Source organism: Misgurnus anguillicaudatus, chromosome 3 (genome assembly GCF_027580225.2).
Source record: "Misgurnus anguillicaudatus chromosome 3, ASM2758022v2, whole genome shotgun sequence".
Lineage (NCBI taxonomy): Eukaryota > Metazoa > Chordata > Actinopteri > Cypriniformes > Cobitidae > Misgurnus > Misgurnus anguillicaudatus.
The window spans coordinates 20288345-20305692 of NC_073339.2; the positions used below are offsets into that span (position 1 = coordinate 20288345).

Here is a 17348-nt window from a genome sequence, read left to right on the forward strand (position 1 = left end):
CGTTTCTCTGTCACACTCAGTCTAACGTGCAGGAATGTCAAACTGACAACGCGCACTTAATTACATCACGCGGAATAGAAAAATCTGACTGTTACGTCTGACATTTTATTTCACGGTAAGTTACAACGGACCAATCAGCAGACATGTAATGTGCAATTACAGTGATTGACAGAAAACCTGACAAGTTACAAAACAAAATGAAATTTTCAGCTCATCATGAACGCGAACATGGGAGGCCCTTGAACTTCGGAGGCCCCTGGGCTTCAGCCCAGGTAAGCCCGTGCATTAAGGCGGCCTTGCTTGTTACCACTGTGCAGGCTGCTGGTGGTGGTGTAAGGGTGTGGGGGTTCTTGGCACACTTTAGGCCCCTTAGTGCCAACTGGGCATCATTTAAATGCCACGGCCTACCTAAGCATTGTTTTTGACCATGTCCATCCCTTTATGACCATCATTTACCCATCCTCTGATGGCTACTTCCAGCAGGATAATGCACCATGTCACAAAGCTCGAATCATTTCAAATTGGTTTCTTAAACATGACAAGCACCTTGTTGAATCAATGCCACGTAGAATTAAGGCAGTTCTGAAGGCAAAAGAGGGTCAAACACAGTATGGTGTTCCTAATAATCCTTTAGGTGAGTGTATATATAATATACAATGTTATCAAATGAGGAATCACAGAGCCATGTGGTGCAAAGCATTACTAACAGCAACAACAACAACAACTTTGAAGAGACACACAAGCTGTGTAAAGTGAATGCAAGAGTAATAAAATGATGACTGTGATTGCTCTGTTGCAGTGGGAGTGTTAAACTGAGTTTAGCACAATAGCAAGAGCATTTTAGCCTATAGGGCACTGAAAACCGAAATACACCATGCGATAACAAACCCAAACATTCCCCGCACGAATAGGAGCCAGGCTTTATAACAACAGCTCGATCGATATGCCCCTCATGTTTCCACGAAAGCGGAAAGTGCAGAGAAGGAAACTACATGGCCGGACCCGTGTCATCCGAGTCAATGAATTAAATAACGTACACATTTCTCCTTTGATCTTTCCTTTTTCAATAAGCTGGAGGGGCAAAATTCACAAGCGTCCCAGATGCTTGCGCACCGTACTAAAATATCAATTTGGCTTCTACTAGCACAGGACACAAACACCTCTTTGTTTCAGCAGATTAAACAACATTGGGGAAAGAAACCAAGGGCTATTACTCAAAAGACTGCAGGCACCTTCTATTAATGAGAGCCATCTATCAAATACAAGTATTTACCCCAGCAACCACCTTGCATGGAGTGTGAAATGGATTTGAGACCGGGCACGCTGCGTCCGGTGAAAACGCATGTTGCAAGTGGAAGGGATTGTGAACTCTATATTGAACCAAATAAGTTTGAATTGAGAAAGAAACGTGGTTGGAAATGATGATCTATAGTGTATGTGGATGGAGGGGGAGTGTACAGTAGTAATACACAAGGGTGCTTGGGAACTTTTATCCATCGTCACAGCATTATGAACACTGAAATGTTTTAAAATGAACACTCTGTGGAGGGATTAATGCCCCTTGCCTGTGCTTACTCTCAATTGTGACCGAGCTTTCACAATGAAAAAATCCCCAATGTCTTGAAGTTCCAAATGCAAATCTTTTGCAGGCAAAATTGAGCCTCTAAAATAAATCTACAGTGGGACGAATGCTAATATAACTATCAGTCTGAAACTGGGTAATATAATAACCGCTGGTTCTACTGTCTGCTTAAGATGGGAAGATAATTTCCCACTGGGCTTAAGTAGAACAGCAATGGAAGGAACTAGAATTGGGTTTAATTCTCTCAATGCCCTTCAAAAATGCATTTGTTAAACAAAATTATCACAGTTACAGCCTCCATCCCCTTGAAAAATACCAAAATAGTTTGTAGGCCACTGCAGTGTGGAAAATGCATACGTGCATTTAGCTCCTATTTGTTCTTTTAATTGCGGGAGAAAATCTAGTTAAGTGTTGTTGTTTGGCATAGGCTTTCCCATGAGGGCAATGTTTTGCATTTTGTGTCTCCTCAGACTGTGGAGCTTCAGCATTGTCATTCAATGTTTTCGTGATAGAACATGTTGTTGGTCTCCACCACCAGTAAATCTTATTGCTTTCCAGCTAACGAAGACATAGAGTAACCATATCGGTTTCATCCGTACCTTAGGGATCGAGAAAACAAATTTTCAGATGAAAATAAATTTGAGTAAACAGCAGTCCATTCTCTTTAACTGGAATGGGGTGGGAGATATATTCTCTGGTGTTGGGCTCTTCTGGTTCTGATGCCACACACCAGGGTTGCTTTCCCCTCCAGAGTCCTATTCATACACAGAACATGGCTGCTTTTGCTCCCAGCACACACAGAGGTCTTTTTAATTGGTCTACGCTTGGGCCGCCATCTGCCGAGCCTCAACAGCCACTTTGGGACCATCCAGGCCTGACCTCACTTCCCACTTTAACAAATGGATCGCCCCGGTGGACGACTGGGACTCGGGAGAGGTGTTTATTGCGGCCATTGCCTCCGGTTTCTTAGCTTAGCCATTTATTTTCCTGAACCTCGGGAGCATGTCAGGGTTAGGGCAGCCATCACAGTGTTGGCATAAATCAGACGGTTTCTTGATAACAATGACATTGAAGTCTTATATGGCCCCATTTGTCATCCTTAAGGATTTTAATAGAGTAAATCAAACCCATTAAGGCTTAACCTCGGCATAGGCCATGGCTTCCAGGACAGAGACCATCCGTTGAGTTTAGAGACACTAGACAAGAGCCTGTTACATTCATCTTAAAGGACAAGTTTGGTATTTTACACTTTCAGCTCTGTTTTCAGATTGTTTATGATGAAATAGAATGGTTTTGACTGAAATTTGGACATATGATGCTGGCCTGAGAATTTGCGGGTGTTTGTTGTATCAGCCCCACCTCTACAATGGCTGTATAGGTGCACTGGAACAATCCTTTTGTGTGAGCATATCAGTGAACACCCCTGACCACTCGGTGAGTTTCACGTCTTTGTAAATGAAAGTTGAATGCATTTTAGGAAGGATTGTTCCTCCTGTGCACCTATACAGCTATTGTAGAGGTGGGGGCTTGTACAACAGAAACCGAAAATACTCGGGCCAGCATATGTCCAAATTTCAGTCAAAACCTTTCTATTTTATCATAAACAATCTGAAAACAGGGCTTTAAGTGTAAAATACCGAACTTGTCCTTTAAGCATATGATGTCATTATTTGAATGTTGTACAACCCTATTGTAGAAGTGGGTATGTTATGGTATCCATAAACAACAAAGTATTTACAATTTTTAAAGTATTTGAATCGAAGTATGAAAACACATTTAAGTTAAGTTCACACTACATGATTTTAAGCCAGATTTAAGCCCGATTTGCAAGTCGTTCGCTCGCCGACAGGTCGGGGTGTGATCGGGTGCAAATCGCGGGGGATTAGCGGGCGATCGACGTTCGCGAATCTGTTGGTATGAAAGAGCCAACAACGCATCAAAGACGCTCGCAGACGCCTCGCAGACGCGTCGCCGACACCAGAAAAATATCTAGCATGCTAGATATCTGGAGCTGTCGCGCGACTCAACCTCCTGTGATGTCACGAGCTACAGCCAATCCGACCAGGGGTTGAGGTCACACGGAAAGATGAGTAGCATGTCACAGTTATGAATGCCTGTATGACGTTTCACATATATGTGCAACAACTGCGCTGAGAAAAAGAAACGGTGGAGAGAAATAGCAAACGCTGTAAAACAGCCAGGTGAGCAAATGTTATTATTACATTATCCAAATGTTATAGTGTCAAATGTAAATTAATTGGTCATATTTCCATATACATGGATATTATTGTAATCCTATTTTTGGGATGTCTGTAAAACATTATAAACTGTATAATTATTTTTTACTGTAATTCTGTTTATTGCTATATATTGTGTATTAGAGGATATTCAGCTACATTACAATCTGCCTTTGTACTAGTCGAAAGAGCTTAAACCAAGGAATAAATTCTCATATTTAGTTTGAATAAACAAATAAAATAAATGAAAGTGTGAATGTAAATATTAACTGAAAAAATGCATTTCTTTATTGATTTTAGACTTTACTTTTGCACAAGTGGACTCACAAACAACTACATCAACTTCATTTGGGAACCATGGCTTTGGAATTGAGGGATATTGAAGACCCAGTTCTTTTATCACATCTCAAAAGAAGCATAATGGTGATGATATTCAATGCCCAGGAGACTGACAAAAGTGGATCAATGTTGTCACCTGAACAACCTACCTTATGCATATATCATACATGACATGTGCGGTCCCGATGTGTTTTTGTTTACAAACTATTGACTTTACTATGTATTACATTTATCAATAAGGTGATTAAACTTGTTAAAGGGTTTAGATTGAATTTCCCAGTGCTGTTTCATGAAATAAATGGTCTATCGAAAGTAATACATTTAATGCAACAAAGTAAAAAAGTATTAAACACATTGAGTCATATTTTACAAAAACAGGGAATATGAATAGTGCTTTAGTGCCATGTAGTACATTAGAATGTATATTATGTGAACAGACAAAATATACATTGTTAGAACACATGCAGTGCGCCACATTAACACAATTAAACATTACAAAACTCCCTATGTAGAGCTCCTTTAAGGGCTGGGTGATATATAAATATCATAATATAATTGTGTGTGATTGGCTGTTAGATTAATCCACATTGAGTAAAAATGCCCAGAGCTTATCATCACAATCGCCATAAATTTTATCATGATCAGATATGTTGATGTTTAATCGCCCTAGTATAGAAACATTGTTAATGTTCTGTGAATAATGAGTGCGGATCAAGAAATAAAGTTAGTATAAGGCACTTAATTGCAACATGCAGATTGCCTTTGTTACATTCCTGCACCTTTTGATTTGTATGCAATTAAAATTTATTCAATAATAACACAACAATAAACAGAATACTTAAAACAATGAATAAGTGAACCACATGTGTGTTCTTTACAAATACAGGACTTTAGAACACACAAGAAAACGAATGTCCTAAACTGACAATAACTGGCTTTAATCTGCTGTTTGCAGGGATAACTCTACATCAGTTCCTTTTAAAATGTGATGAACTTGCCAATAAACACTACCCGCTGGTGAGGCAAAGTTGTCCCGCATCAGATTGCGTTGCACTATAGCTATTGCCATACAATTGCGATGTGAGGTGTATTTCATCGGTTGAAAAGCACACATCCCGTGAATCTTCCACTGCCCATCATCCATGTTGTGGTCAGCAGTCTGCTACAGCTGGAGTGGTAGCAAGTACCCCAAAGCAATGTGGAAACTGCCACTTCCTTTCGAAGTCCATGGCTATTGTATGCCACTCTCCTTCCATTGATGGTGTCTAAAACAATAGGACACACCAAATGTCACTGATTAAATTATTATATATTCAAGACTACAGTTTACAATGGATTTATTTGCATAGTTATATGCAGAACAAAGTTGGATAGCCATGCTTTTGTGAGTCAAACACCTTGGGTCTCATTTATAAAACTGTGCGTAGGATCCTTACTAAAAGTCTACGTATGCACAAAAGCCAAAAAGGCATATGCCAAAAATTATTAAGAGAGACAAAGCAATGTTCCCTTTCTGCAAGTGTGCGTACATGAATTATCTTCAGATCCCACCATGCAAGCCCATTCTCCCATTATGTTTTTTTTATAGATCACAACCTTTGCGTGGGAACTGGCATAGGCATGTTCCCAGACCTGTTTTGTGTGTACGCATGCTTTATAAATGAGACCCCCTCTTACTTAATCCATATAAATAAGTATAACGATAAACTAAACAACATGTAGAATAACAAATATTACAATATTAGGTTTAGAACTAATTTTATATTTATTGTTGTGTTAGTTCCACAATTCATGTTTCTACACAAAATACTTTAATATACACATAGTGTAAGCTCAGATAAAATGATGAAATTAATGTATACAGGTATGTATAGACATAAAAATAGAATTACTTATGCTTTTCAGAACTATATCCCTGTTTCTAATAATACTTTTTACTAAAATACTTTTATCAAAGACAGTCAACTGCTGATGTCCACAATGTTATGGGTGTTCTTTTTTATATTTTGTAATAACCCTACCTTCAAGAAATCGTCCTTTATAACCTGGTACAGAGCAGAACATCCAAAACTATTTGTGAGATGGTGCTGGTCTCCCATCCTGGACTTGAACCTGATGAACTTGAACGTGTCACCTGTAAGACACAAAAAAGTTCAAAAACATACCCAGACAGAAAAAACGTTATGACAACATTCAGTTCATATTCGTTTGAAATGAAATCACACAAACCTGTTACATAGAATCGCAGGGTCAAAGACAAACACTCTCCAAATCATGTTTTGCGAAGCCTGTCCTATTCTATTTGAACGATAATTAAATCAAGAAACACAGCTTTTAAGCACAGTAGACAACACTTTGATATTTTAAATGTGATCATAGCCAAACATAAGCATGCAGCTTTATTAAACAAGCTGTAACAGTTACTCACCTCAAATCTTTAATCCCTGCTGTCCGCGTGTGGTTCTGATCCACCGCTCCACATCACATCTCTATAATTTTTTTCTTTTGCGGCTTTGCATCGCGCAAACGGTTTGCAGCACTAATTTCTGTCTGAAGTCTATATATACAAACAAAAGTTTTGCGCGTCTTGTTTCTTCTTCTGTGGGTTTTTACCGGCGCGCGTGTAGTTTCGCGTCATTTCCGGTTTGTTTTATCGCGTGATTTTTCGTGACAGAACGGGGTTTGTAGACAAGATAGAATCGTTGGGTAATAGAGTTGTTCTCAACTCGTGTAGTGCGTTACCTCCTGTTGTGGGGCATTCACGTTGTGTCGTGTGGTGTGAACTGCTCAACAACGTGAACACTCCTGATTTCACAGAGAGCAAGTCATGTAGTGTGAACCGCACAGCTCGGACCTACGTTTCAAAGTCATGTAGTCTGTACGAGCCATTACTCTTAACAATTAAATGCATTATTTTTCTATAGATTTATGTAGTCTCTCTGTAAACAACAAATGATGGCCAACAACACGATGCCCAATTTAGTGACACTAAGATGAAGTAATACTAGAGAGGAGCTGAGGCTAAACTTGTTTGGAAACAAACATTATGCATTTTTGATGGCACACAGAAATTTCACATAGTTTCTAATGAGGCTCAATTATCTATGACCATTTCATGAAGCCACGTACCCAAGGTGCTGGACCTTCACCTTACATAACTGTGTGCGAAGGGATATAACCTCGATTCAGAAGGCATGTTTAAAAAGAAGTGTCTGGATGAAGTGAAGAGCTGTGCCCTTTTCTCAAGGCACGGACCAATCAAACCTGTGAAAGTGCCGGACTGCTGTCTGTCTATAATGAACAAGCAGGGGAAACTGTGTTAGGAATGACATTATAGAGGAACAAGATGATCTCAAACCAGAAACCATGATGCTAAGAGAAACATTTTATCCTTCAGAGGTTGTTCTTTTGTAGCTCAAAGGAGTTAATGTTATATGTGATCCTGTCTGTTTAATCCGGGCTTTAATTATGAGATTAGGAACATCAATTTGATTTAAATTATTGAATTCACATTGAATTCCATATCTGACGTGGTCTTACTCAGTCAATATTAAGTGTATTGAATACTATTTAGAAAACTAAATATTATTATAGTTTTTCAGAGACTGGGTCACTTTCGGTATCATCAGATGTCTCAAATGGACAACATTTTTCACATTACAACTGAAGATACAAGAAACAATATCGTTGGGATCACCTGTTAAGCGATTTTTTCCAACTGATGAACAATAAACCAATGACAGCCAATCGAATCAATTTGAATCTAAAGTGCACAAGCATTTAAAATGAAATATGACTCTGTGGAGAAACTCATTGCTGAGGTCAACAATATAAAAAATTCAAATCCATAATTTGATTTTCAAAGATTTATTATAAAAATGAATAATTTGCTCTGCAAAATGCATTAAATCCATGACAAGGGATTTTTTTTAAATGCTACAGTATACAGTATTGAATCAATATATAAATGTGCATTCATCTTTGCCATGTTATATTCATTTAGTTGACTAGCGGTATACACTGATTAAAAAATAAACATTAATGGCATTAAAGGCGGAGTCCACGATGTTTGAAAGCCACTGTTGATATTTGAAATCACCTAAACAAACACGCCCCTACCCCAATAGAATCTGGACCTTCTGTTGATAGACCCGCCCCACACATACGCAACCCGGCAAGGATGTCGGTAAGTAGACAGGCTCCTTACTGCTGATTGGCTATAAGTGTGTTTTGGTAGTTGGCCCGTCTTCTTTTCCAAAGCGTTTTTCAAACATCGTGGACTCTGCCTTTAATCAAAATACTTATTATTAAAGGTGGAATACGTAGAATTTGCCACTAGATGGCGCCAAAACGGCAATAACAACAAATGACGTAGATTAATGACGCTCTGAAGCAGCGTGGAATTATGGGATTTGTAGTCTTTAACTTAACCGCTGATGGCCATTAATCAGACGCGATTCACGCGAATGAGAAATCACGTTGATGGATAAGATAATCAAGTCTTATAAATGTTGTGTTTGATTATGTAAGATTTTATTTGATGTTCAAAAAGAAATTGTTAGTCATAGATGTTACAGTATGAGTCCAAATTCGATGGTGTGTTAACCCAGCACAGAATTAAGTGTTAAAACTTACAATCTAAAATGATTTTTCACAATGTATTGACAGTACAAATCTTATTGTGAGGTTATGATGTAAAATTATGATAGACTGATAGACCAAACTCTATTAGTAAGTGTCTTATTGCTGTACAATACCTCTTGATGTGCATTATATCGTCTGCGGGAAGACGCACTGATTACAATCTACCCACTAATGTTGTGATCGATATAATAGCATACGATTTTTGAAGAGTTACGAATCAATACAACTCACCCGTCGCGTAAAACACAAGCAAAATCAGCATCTCTGTCTAGTTAAATGTTTTCGTGAAGCTCTCTCCATCCATATAATGCAACACCGATATTGATCCTCATTCTTTCTCTCGTCTTGTTTCAAACTCTTCTTGGGTCGTTTGGTTGGCCTGTACGCTAAAGGGAGCTGTCTTTGCTGACACAACCAGCGACAGACGGTAAAAAAGTTATCTTAGTCTATAAACAAGCGCGTAGCCCAACAGGCGCAAACGCATACTTTCGCATTTGTACACGACACTGTTGTCATGTGATTTTTACGTCAGTAAAGGCGATAACAAAGGGTCACGTGGATATTAAAGTCATTGACAGGAGACTGCACTGCCCCGTGTCAATGTTTTGAATGGCAATTTTCTAACGATTTACAAGTAGTTGAAAACATTATAGATATTGATAGAAATCAGTTGAACAAAATATATAACACTGGCCTAGTGGTTTTTGGATATTTAACTGCAAATATCTTACAAATTGCACTTTTAAGAACACTGTCATTGCTGTCATCCTCGGGACGTCGTCGCTATATTTTTTGACGGCGTTCAGTTGTAAAATGTTTTGGTCCTGCTCGATTTGCATTGACTTCGTGTAGAATAATGGAAAGTTTTTTATAAGATCCTTTCGGGTCAATGTGTTAGCATGACAGAAGCTTGATGCTGTCGGGAGAACAAGCAATAGCCATAATTTTTCCTTCACCCGAGTGCCTCTCACATAAATTATTCGATTTTGATGGCTTACGTTTCTTCCCCGCCACAGAAAACCACCACAGGTTTATTAATGCCATCAAACGTTTAATTTTGTTTGTTGATCACGAAGTACAAAGTAGATGAGAAAAACTAGGATTCTGTGTGTATTAAAAGGGCCATTATTGTTTGCAATGAATGGAATGGTGCGGTGTGATTGGTTAAGCGGATTTATTGCATATTACAGAAAAGGAGAGCTGGCGTTTGTCACGGTTTGAAAAGAAAGGGAGAAAAGATTACAGAATAACACAACGAATATCAGATTTTGCATAAAATGAAAAATTGACTTTTTAATACTGACCAGATACAATACTGATTTTGCTGTTTTTTTATGCCGTTTATCGCGTTTTGGAACCAAACTCTTCATTTATGCATTTAATGACATGTGAAAATTCAAAACGTTTTAATTATGGAAAAATGTAATTTAGGAAATATGCAACATTGAAGGTAATTGATTTGCGCAAGTTCTGTGCCTTTAGCATAAAGTTATCATCTGGTGGTTTGGACGCTAATATAGTTATAGTTACCATTATAGTCATCGTTATAATGTGAATAGCACTTACGTGTGGTTTTCTATACAGTGATTCTATGGTCTCTCATGTGCATAAAGCTTTCCCTGCCAACATGTCATGTAATGTCAATGGCCCAGAGCTATGCAGTAAAATCTGCGGAGCGTTGCTCTCTTCATGGATGGCTGAGTGCTGTTGTAATCACTCCGCGTATGTAAGATATGCTATGCTAACAGACTCACAGTCACAGTGATAACACAGCCTTTTTTAATACAGTGAAATGGAGCATGTGTAAGTGCAAGACACAGGCTACATTCAGACAGCAGGGCACATCAGAAAAATGAATGAAAGGGAGTGTTACGCATAGCTGATATTTTCATGCAATCTGTGTGCATGGGCTGAGCCTTCTGCAGCTGAGCCTTTGAGAGGTGGCAAGGCTAAACCTTCATGATACACTAAACATGTATTAAGGGTGTCTAAGACTGATAAAGAACTTATCATGATAGTTCTCCCAAAAAAATGTTTTTACCCACTCTTATTTACTCACGTGTCTTTCAAATCCTAATCTAAACCTGTTGACACAGTTTATGAAATGTACTTAAACAGTGCCGCATTTTCACATGTCATCTCAGACATTTATACCTTTCTGCAGGAATGATTCAACACATTTTACATTCACCAACTACATAAACAAAAATGTCAACCCCCCTCAGTGTTGGATGTGTTCTCATCTCTTATTTAATAAGGTAATATTGTGACTGTTCTTTAAACAAGTATCACTAAGAAACTACCTTGCATCGTCATATGTCAAAACCAGAATATTAAAGCGACACTCTGGCAGACCATAAAAATTATGATTTACTCAAGCCATCCGAGATACATATGACCATCTTCTTTCAGGCGAACACAATCAAAGTTTTATTACAATATGTCCTTGCTCTTCCAAGCTTTATAACAGTAGTAAACAGGAACCAGGGAACAACTTCTGACTTTGAAGCCAAAAAGTGCATTCATCTTTCACAGACGTACTCCACGTGGCTCCAGTGGATTAATAAAGGCCTTCTGAGGGTAATCAATGCGATTTTGTAAGAAAAAAAACGTATTTAAAACATTATAAACTATAATAACTAGCTTAAGGTAACACCCAATACACATACACCAGACAATTGCGTAGCGTACAATGCATAAGATAAGGTATGACTCTTGTCGAAATTAATTAATTTTCAAATAATTCAAAGGACCGGAGTCAATTATTCCTCTTACTCTGGGTTCACACCAGGCGTCAAATTCGCATCTACCACGTCTAGTTTGCTGCTTGAACATTTTGAGTTTACCCGCTTCATTCGCGCGTGAAAGCCGCACGTGAAATTATCAAGACATTCACGCGGAAGTTCGCGTCATGGGAGGGGCTTCTGCGACTCCGCTCGCTTCCTGTAATCATGTCACTACTAGAGCAAGCTCCTGGTTGGTTAACGCAGCGCATTTTTCCACCAAAGTTCCAATTTTTCGCGGCATTCGCGCGAATTAAGTGGAATCACGTCTAACGCACCGTGCTAAACACCTCATTCGCGCCGTGAGACCTCCAGACGCGCATCAACACGTCTTTACATTGACTTAACTTTGAAATCATTTGTGCCTGACACCTCTACCTCGGCTGGTAGGAATTGAGCATTATACCATGGTTACAACAAACATCGCTCTGGTGTCTATTTTTAAGCCATCTGACAGGTTATGTGTGCGGTTTAAAGAAAAAGAATTAACACCCATGGAACATTTCTCAGCCAATCAGAATAAAGCATTCAACAGGCCGGTAGTGTAATTTTTCTAACTAAATCGCACCGATTACCCACAGAAGACCTTTATTAACCCCTTGGAGCTGTGTGGATTACTTCTGTAAAGGATGGATGCACATTTTTGCGCTTTAAAGTCACAAGTTATAGTTCTAAATGTGTTTGCCTGAAAAACAATGGACATATGTATCTTGGATGGCTTGAGGGTAAGTAAATTATGGGGTAATTAAAAAATTTCATTGGAGAATTGCTTACTACACTGTCAAAAATAAAGGTACAAAAGCTGTCACTTGGGCAGTACCCTTTAAAAATGTTCTAATATGTACCATTTAGGTACAAATATGTGCCTTTTAAGGCAGGCGTACACGGTGCAATTTTTGCTGTTGTGGGAGCTCGCATGTGATTTTTTTTTCTCGGGAGCAAATCGTTCATGCTCGTATGGTCGCGGCTCGCACCGTGTGAGAAGAATTATGGGGCAAATCGAGCAGGTTACGAGCACCTCACGACCTCCCGATAATTTTTAAACATGTCAAAAAAGTTCGGGAGTTGGGGTATAAATTCGTAGTGTTGGTGCGGTTGAACGAGACGATGTGGCAAAGCACTTGAAGTTGACCAATCAGAATGTACAAAACACAGAAGAAGAAAGACAAACGTGGCACTGCTACCTCAAATCTGGACTATAGCTGGCTATGTTTCGCGCACACACACACACTCCTGTGACCGGATATCATGACAAATATGACAGGTCATTTCAGTGACGACCTCTTGATCAGCTTCTTTGCCTGAAAAACCTGTCATACGTGTTTTTGTGATGTCACAGGAAACAGGATAGAGAGTAGATTAGGCTATAAGGCAGTGGTCACCAATTCTGGTCCTGGAGGGCCGGTGTCTCTGCAGAGTTTAGCTCCAACACTAATCAAACACACCTGAAGCACCTTAATTAGCTGCTTCAGGTGTGTTTTATTAGGGTTGGAGCTAAACTCTGCAGAGACACCGGCCCTCCAGGACCAGGATTGGTGTCCACTGCTATAAGGGCTACCACAATGCATAAAACGAGGGCTACTTTTTTATATTAAAACTTTTTTGTTTTACTTTGTAATACTGTTGATTTTTCTTAATCTTTACTTGTTAATATGTTTTATCATTATTTACAATCTAAACATAAAATAAGCCAACTAAAATATGTAATAAATAAATATAAAAATTATTAGACTCCGTGCAGAGACCACTGGTTTAAACAGTACAGGATGTACAAAGAATGTCACAATTTTTGTGTAATCCAAGCTGTGCCAAAGTCGCTGTAGTACAGTTTATAAATGAATGGATATTAAAAGGGCTCTCGCGACAGAGAATAAAAAGTAACGGAATGTCCATGTTTAATAGGCTATAAGATATGCATTTATTCTTTTACACTTTATACACGTATAATAAATGCAAAATAAATTGTCAACGAACAAGAGACTACATTAAACATGATGATCATACACTGAGACAATGTTTTCCACATTATTATGGAGCTTCTGCTTTAACAAGTGAGCTTAAACGTTTTTGTTCGGTATTTTTTACCCATATATATATATTTTTTTTAATTTTTTCGACCAAAGGAACACATGATATAGCCCAATGTAAGTTGTTATGGTAGCCTTAGCTTGTTCTGAAATGATAAGAATATTTAAAAGACTAAAAATGTAGGCTATCTCTGAAACTTTATTTAAATAAATGATCAATTTGTTTTCATACTATATTTGCTCACTTTTACTTCAAGAAACCGCATTGACAGAGGGTCCGTACATTTGCACTAGACAATGCAAACAAGCCTAGACAATGTGCTTTATATTAAATTAAATAATTTTCGTTTTACAAATTAATATTTGGCTGTAGATGTATTGTCTTAATAATTTAATAATAAAGGGAAAGACGTGTTACGTTAGCTTACCTTGCGTTTTACCTCATTGCTCCTCATTCTGCATTTACAAATAAATAAATAGGCCCACTGAATTTGTTTATAAAAAGCAACAATATATAACATTAATAATAGCAATATAGATATTTACTTAGCACTACAATCATGGTATATTAAGACGGTAAAACCACATAAAAATCACTGCCAGAGAAATTCCTTCACCGCCACAGCACTAGACCTATATTGCAATTTCGGAATGCATAAACAGAAATACAAAAGAACAGAAATTCCAGGCTGTTTTCGGCACTTAAGCCAATATCTTTGCCGTATATTCTTGTTTTATTTTTTGTACATTCTGCCACTCACAGGTGCGAAAATGCTTACGTCAGAATTCGTCAAGTCGTACAGTAAAATCTTGTCATGTGTGACTCCGTACGAATTATTTTCGCATAAACTCACTTGTGTCGTGTGCGAGAGCTCACGACGTTCCGACTGTCAGAATTCGCACCGTGTACGCCCAGCTTTAGTTACCAATATGCATCTTTGGGTACAAATGTGTACATGTTTTTTCTGAGGGTATAAGGAAAAATATGTTTAGTTATTTTAAAGAGAATATATCTCTTCAGTCAATAAAAAAAATTGCACTACATTACTATAATTTATTGCATAAAGGTATTATTTCTCCAAATCAGCAATGTTAAAGAATTGCCCATTCTGTACATAAGATCAAAGCTTAATGTACATGTAAAGATCGCCGAAGAGGCTAATTGCTACTTATTTATGTGTTAAAATAAGACAATAGGTTATAAGAGGTGATACAACGATGACAGAAAGTTTCCACAAAGATATATTCATGGGAAACACTAGAAATTTCTTCATCTAATTAGAGGAAAAAAGCAACTGTGCACAGCATAAGTGTGCGGAGATGCTTTCTTCTCCAGTTAATTTAATTGCTCTGTCTAGTTAGAGACGATGCATCTTATTATCATTCTGAGTGAGAAAAAAAACAGACAGACAAAAAAAAAACACGCCTGCATGCACTCACTTTGGCCTAATTTTAGCATCCCAAATGGTTGCTTGTTCTTTCTGAATATTATAATACGCTACTATGGTAACAGTGAGTTTCTTTTCTATTTGTAGAAAGTGAGATCTTCAGAAAGGAGCAGGAAAGCTTTTGTGTCATTGAAGAGGAAGATCAGGTGTTTTCACAGAGAGGAACTTGAAAACAGATTTTGGACAAAAGCGATTTAATAAGAGGTCATTGTGAGCTTGCATAAAACGGTAAGCTTGACTGAGACAGACGACTGCAGTTTTCACAAAGACTTGCAAGGGCCTTATGTTCCCGATTTGTATCATTGCCTGCCATTGTTCGGTTGATGAAAATTACAGGGACAGTTCTGTCATGCTACCACTGAGCTGAACGTGCCGTGAAAGATCTCCGAGTGTGGGAAAAACACTACGTAAGATATGATTGAGAGCTGGGTGTGTTTCTGTCATTTCTCACCATGTTTACCGTAATAGTCATTGCGCACCAAATGCGTCGGAAATTAAATGGTTGTTTCCACGACAGTGATTTCCATAAGCGGTGAAGTGAGACAGCTGAAATTGAAAAGAAATGAAAAGATGGAAAGATAAAATCAGACAGGACTTTTTGTTTTCGCGGAGATAAACGGGGGTCTCGGACTCTGAGCATTTGAGCTGTAATTACGATGAGTCACTGGTTCACTGATATGCAGAAAATTCGCCTCTGTGTGTTGTGTGTCTGATGTAACGTAAAGACAAAATGTCACTGGAGTCCAAAACGATTTTCAAATCCTCTATTGCACAAAACATTCTGATAGAACTTGAATGCATTAAATCACGACTCCAAAGAGCTTAAAAGGGTTTTAAATAATGAACAAAGGTAATTGCTTGTAGAGTCTCCAAAACCACGCACATTCACCAATGAATGTTAATGACGTGGTCTCCAATGATTTTGTCTTCTCTTTGATTTCTGTGTTCATTGCATTTAAACACTGTTTGTATTTTTAAACGACTGAATCGTGAAGCACTTTTTTGTAGCCTTGACCTCATTTTCCGGTATAATTTGCTGATGATATTTTCATGTAAAGCCTGACTTAAGGGAATAAAAAACATATAAAACTTTCAGCATCCACAGTGGCTAATGTGAACTGTCACAGCGACCGTCTGGTATTAAATATGACAGCCCCCTCTGTAGTGCTGCAACCCAACCCGGCTAAATGCCATCTGCTATCAAGTTGCATTAGTGATGCCACATTACACCAGGTATGACATGAATATTTTACTACTCCAGGTGGGCATATTTGCTGCTCTTGCAGTTCACTGACTCTGACGAACTCTTGTTTGGGAGATAAGACGATGGAGAGAATCTGCATTGATAAGCGCAAATATTTGTATCCTTAAAATGCGGTTTACCCAAACTGAAGCAAGAAAAGCAAAGCAATTAACCGACATGCATGATAAAAAAAATAAAAATGCTTGATGACATTTGAAGGAAATAAACCAGCTGTCTTATCATTACTGGCGTTCCACGCTTTTTTTGTCTGGTGATTAGGCAAAAGCAAAGAGCGGTTTCCCTCGCCACCTCTGTCATGTGCTGGCCAATCAGAGGCCAGTAAAGAGCAGATTTTATTAGCCCGCATCTGCTGTGCAGCTGCCCTTTTCCCATCAAGAGATCCTCTTTTTGGCAGGTGTCACTGGCCACCAGATGCATCGGCCACTTCCTAGAGACCTATCGCATCATTAAGCCATCAGCACATCACTGTGGACGGAGAAAAAACAGGCCATGGCACCGACTAATCCAGCTGCAAACCTGTCCAGATGAATAATACATCGGCCTGCCAGACAAACCTTAAGCTAAGCAGGAGTGGACCACAGCGGCCTGTCTGAGACTGTCCAGAGATTGACTTCTCCACATCAGGTTTAGTAAGCAGAAAACCATTTTCTTTTGTGCTGAGCTTTAGCAAGTTTTTCTAGTGCGAGAGATTCTCATGGGTGAGTCTTCTGTCTGTTTGAGCACAGATTTGAACCTACTCGCTCAGATGTCCGCATGTTTTTCTCCTCTCTATCTCTTAGCTAGCTGCAGATCTTAAGGTTGGAAGTACATGGCCAAATGTGGATGACATCAGAACACAATAATTGTGTGCTTTTAATTTAACATTTATTTTGGGTATTGATACCCAACACTCTTGGCCCTCCCTACACTCTTAAAAATAAAGGTGCTTCATGATGCCATTGAAAAAAAACATGTTTTTGTCTACCTTTTACATCTGAAGAACCTTTCTGTCTCACAAAAGGTTCTTAAAAGTAAAAAAAGGTTC

General features: G+C 38.5%; 1 protein-coding gene and 2 long non-coding RNA genes across 4 annotated transcripts in view; 1 reads left to right on the plus strand and 2 right to left on the minus strand.

Moving 5' to 3' along the window:
• galntl6 (polypeptide N-acetylgalactosaminyltransferase like 6) overlaps positions 1 to 17348 on the minus strand; it is a 317093-nt gene that overhangs the window by 180008 nt on the left and 119737 nt on the right. The gene's annotated exons all lie outside the window — the stretch shown is intronic.
• LOC129455958 (uncharacterized) lies at positions 3355 to 4430 on the plus strand. Its single transcript, XR_012367578.1, has 2 exons — positions 3355 to 3783; positions 4120 to 4430. It is a non-coding gene; the product is annotated as an uncharacterized lncRNA (long non-coding RNA).
• LOC129421847 (uncharacterized) lies at positions 4569 to 7042 on the minus strand. Its single transcript, XR_012367577.1, has 4 exons — positions 6587 to 7042; positions 6388 to 6456; positions 6180 to 6292; positions 4569 to 5423 (listed from the first exon to the last, which is right to left on the minus strand). It is a non-coding gene; the product is annotated as an uncharacterized lncRNA (long non-coding RNA).